The sequence below is a fragment of the Podarcis tiliguerta genome, assembly GCF_965153285.1.
Source record: "Podarcis tiliguerta genome assembly, contig: HAP1_SCAFFOLD_199, whole genome shotgun sequence".
Classification (NCBI taxonomy): domain Eukaryota; kingdom Metazoa; phylum Chordata; class Lepidosauria; order Squamata; family Lacertidae; genus Podarcis; species Podarcis tiliguerta.
Window position 1 is genome coordinate 12,328 of NW_028148590.1, and position 4,799 is coordinate 17,126.

A 4,799-nucleotide genomic window follows, 5' to 3' on the forward strand; every position below is an offset into this window, starting at 1 on the left:
GGAGAATTTGTTGGCCGGGGGTACCCCCCTTAATGTTCAATTGCCCCAGCCCACAGTCTCACCTGCCTCCCAGACTGCCACCCCACGGGTGCGGGGTAACCCCAAGGGCGTAACCAGGCGAAGGGCATCCGCCCGCATCCGGGCGGTGAGGGGGTCAGCGGTGCAGCCCTCAACAGGGGTGAGGTCAGTTCCTGGTCCCTCACAAGCTGTTTCTCTTCAGTCAGTTTCAGGTACTGTTCAACAGGATGAGGTCTCGGAGTCTTCGGTGGAGGATAGTCTTCCCCCACCTCCGAAGCCCTCGTCCGGTGGGCGCCGTCACCGTAAAAAGAGTTCTAAGAGGCGTGCCAAGAGGAGACGGAGGGACACATCATCCTCTTCCGCAGGTACTTCCTCCCAAACTTCCAGTAGCGATGAGGAGTCTTCGCTTAAGCTTTACTGGGGTTTTGCGGAGGCATCGGGGCTCCCAAGGTGGGCTTGGGAGAGGAGAGCAAACTCCCACAGGGCAGAGTATGGGGCGGTGCAGGAATGTCAGGACGGGGTGTTGGTGCCTGAAGTCAAAGTTTCCACCAATTCGGCTAGGGACCTGATTCCCGGTGCCCACTTGCCCACAAAATTGTGGTCCAGGATTTTGGACGGCCGTTACGTTGATATTTTCAGCCTGGCTCCCCAGTTGGATGGGCTGGATTCGCAGGACAGGGTTTCGACCTCCGCTAGGAAGTGGACGATCGTGGCAAAAATGGACAGGACTTTTGATCGCTGGCTGGATGGCTTCCAGGTTTTTGCTGGAGTCGTGGCAGCGGCTTATCCTAGACGGTCGATGCACTTATGGGTGTACCTGTCTATAGTACATTCAGCCTTTACGATGGGTGGAGAATTTGCTGCGATTTCCTATGATGAGCACTTTAGACGCAGGGCGGCCAAGATCCCCACGGCCCGCTGGGACCGGAAAGACTTGGATGTGTGGACCACCTATGTGGCTCCGTGTATTGACAAAAAAGCCGCTGATCCACTGAGGCCTAAGGCTGTGCCAGTGAAGGTGGGTCGCAAGCTAGTTTGCTGGGACTTTAACAAGGGCACCTGCCAGCGTCAATTTTGCAGATACTCACATGTGTGTGAGAAGTGCTCAGGGAGTCATCCAGCATCTACCTGCCAAGGGGTCCGACGGCCCTTTCGGAAAGGGGGGGACGCTCAGCAGCCCTCAAAAGCCGCTCCCCAGGCTCCAGCTGCCGGAGCGGGAAAGTAGTGTACTTTCTTCCCTAGCCCATACCCCGGTGCGGCTACAGCCGTTGCTTGCGTTGTTGCAGTTGTACCCACGCCAGGAGGCAGCGTCTTATTTGCGCAATGGGTTTTTATTTGGCTTCCGGATCCCGGTGGTGGCATTCCCTGTGGCCAGGAATCCTTCAAACCAGAAGTCTGTGAAAGAGATGCCAGAGGTGGCACGCAGAAAAATTGGGAAGGAACTGGCCCTACGTCATATGGCTGGCCCCTTCGTTGTTCCCCCCCTTTCCCAATTTGCATATTTCACCCTTAGGTATTGTTCCTAAAAAAGCACCGGGTGAATTTCGCCTGATTCATAACCTTTCTCATCCTAAGGGCACATCAGTAAATGATGTTATTCCCCCGGAGCTTTGTTCGGTGAAATATGCCTCGCTTGATCAGGCAATCAAGATGATAAGGAAATTTGGGCTGGGTGCCCTGCTGGCAAAATGCGACATTGAGTCCGCATTTCGGCTGCTTCCAATTCATCCTGATGACTTCTGGTTGCTGGGTTTTCAGTTTGACGGAGGATTTTACTTTGATAAGGCTATGCCCATGGGCTGTTCGGTGGCCTGTGCTTTAGTTCATTCCTGGACTGGGCTTTGCGCAAAAGAACTGGCTTGGGCGGAGTCACACATTATTTGGATGACTTTTTATTGGCCTCCGCTGGGGATACGGGGCACTGCGTGGTGCTATTGCAGGCCTTCGCCGCTTTGACTGAGGAATTGGGGGTGCCGTTGGCTGCAGAGAAAACCGAGGGTCCTTCTACGCAGCTGACTTACCTAGGGATTTTGCTGGATACGGTGGCGCAAACTTCCAGTTTGCCGGCGGATAAGATAATTACCCTAAGGGGAGTTATCGCGGAGCTCCTTCCTTTAAAGAAGGTTACTTTACGACAGCTGCAGTCGCTGCTGGGTCACCTGAACTTTGCTTGCAGAGTGATCGGCCCAGGGCGGCCATTCTGCTCCCGATTAGCCAGGCTTATGTCAGGCTTGAGAGCCCCACGGCATAGGGTGTGCTTGTCCTGCCAGGTTAAGGCTGATCTGCGTATTTGGTTGGAATTCCTGGAAGGTTACAACGGGGTGTCTCTGTGGCAGGACACTTTGAACCTCCACAATGATTTTCAGGTGCACTTGGATGCTGCGGGATCCTTGGGGTTTGGCCTGTTCTGGGATGGTAGATGGTGCGCAGAACGTTGGCCTTCAGCTTGGTGTGGGACGGCGATCACTAGGGACTTAACCTTTCTTGAGTTTTTTCCCATCGTAGTGGCCGTCCATTTGTGGGTCGAGCATTTCAAGGACCGGCGGGTATGTTTCTGGTCCGATAACCAGGCGGTGGTAAACGTGTTAGCCAAACAGTCTTCACGTTCACCGAGGGTATCTGCCCTGTTGAGGGTATTTGTTTTACATTGCTTGCGTTTTAACATTGTATTTTCTGCTCGTTTTGTGCCTGGGGTGTCTAACGAGATTGCTGATGCTCTGTCCCGTTTTCAGATGCAGCGATTCAGGTCCCTGGCGCCAGTGGCTCGAGACCGTCCGGAATTTTTCCCGGATCATCTCTGGAACCTTGGCAGCATTTAGTTTTACAGGGAGTAGCTGCATCTATCGCCCACTCCACATTGCGGTCTTATAAGAAGGCCTGGGCTGATTTTTTGCATTTCAGTGGGCAGTCACTGGCGGGGGAAGTCCGAGCACCTCATACTACTGCACAAGTGCTCCGCTACTTGGCCCATCTTTTTCAGATGTGGAGGGCGGCCAGGACCCTGAGACTGCATTCAGCAGCGATTTCCTTCTTTAGCAAGGCGTATTTTAACAAGGACCCATGTGGGAGGTTTGTGGTGCGAAGGGCACTTGAGGGATGGGGGCGGCTTCGTCCATCCAGACCTGCTGCCAGGAAGCCCATTACGTTTGAATTGCTGACCAAGATGTGAAGTAAACTGAGGGGCATCTGCTGGTCTGGGTTCGAGGCACGGTTATTTTCCACAGCATTTTCACTGGCATTCTTCGGGGCCCTGAGAGTCGGGGAGGTTGTGCTGGAGCCCAAACCTGATGGAGGTTCTAAGGGATTGTTATTGCAGGACGTGAGTTTGTCTCAGTCCGAACTCCAGGTCTTGGTCCGGAGCTCCAAAACTGATCAACTAGGAAGGGGAGCGGTCATTCGCCTATCGGCGACCGGGGAAGGTGGCCCTTGCCCAGTTAAGGATCACAGGAGGTATTTGGCCTTGCAGCCTACAGGAGAGGGCCCCTTGTTTGTGCACGAGGATGGGCTTCCTTTAGGGCGCCACCAGTTTACGGGGGTGTTGCGCAAAGTTATTGCTGCATGCGGCCTTGTGGCCTCTGAGTTTGCTCCACATTCCTTCAGGATTGGGGCTGCAACAACAGCTGCACATTGGGGATTATCGGTAAGGAGGATCAAAGACCTGGGGCATTGGAAGTCGGATGCATATAGAGGTTACGTGCGAAAATGATGTGCTTTTCGTGTACTTACACCTCTGTTTTACCCTAGGTCTGGCCACTATTCGTGTCTGGATAGTGGGGCACAGTATTGTGCATTGGGCTGCTTGCAGAGCACGGCAATCCGGACTGGGAGCTGGTCTTGGCCTTCCGCAGCACGTACAAGTGTCCTGGTTCGCCAGAAGGGGGATGTGGTGGAAGGAACTCCTACCGCTTATGCAGAGACGCATTCTCCTGGAGGGCCCCCCTACGGCGATTGTGGTGCAGCTTGGGGAAAATGATATGGTTTCCTCTGCTTGTTATGTTTTACGTGCTGTTATTTTGCAGGACCTGAAGGAATTGGCGGCAATGGTGCCCAATACTAAGCTGATCTGGTCACAGCTGCTTCAACGCCGCATTTGGCGGGATAGCCCATGTCCAACTGCCACCGAGCGCGTTAGGAAGCGCATTAATTCGGTGGTGAGCAAGCTGGTGGTGGATCTGGGTGGGCTGGTGATTCCCCACCCAGATATTACTGCAAAAGCCGCTGGACTCTATCGGGGGGATGGAGTCCATCTTTCCTTGGTTGGAAATGATGTCTGGCTGCAGTCGGTGGTGGCTAAGTTGAGAGTGTGCTTGGGTTTGTGAGTGGCTGGCGGCGAGCATATGGGCTCGAATGGCGGTTAGGCATTGGTTTAAATTGGTTGGTGGAGGGGTATGGATTGGCTGTGCCTGCCCCTCCAATGCTGCTGCTGCACGGGAATTCCGGTAAAGGAATTCAGGGGCTTACCATCCTTTCATCCAAACCCCTGGAATCGGGTTTGGGCCGCGTATTGCACCTAGGAGCATGCGGGGAGAAGCTGAGGGTCTGTGGCGCAGCTCCAGTTATCCCTGATCTTGTTCCTCCGCACTGTCTTCCGCTGGAATCCGGAAGTCAGTGCTGTCCCCCAAGGCGGGGGGGACAGCTAGTCTTAACCAATGCCTAAGCAACAATTTGTATATTGAATAAAGTTGTGGCCAAAATTATGCCAAAAACCTTAAACAAAAATTAACGTGTGATGTGTGAGTTATTGGGCTTGGGGTGTTTGGGGGATCTCAGCACGCAAATCA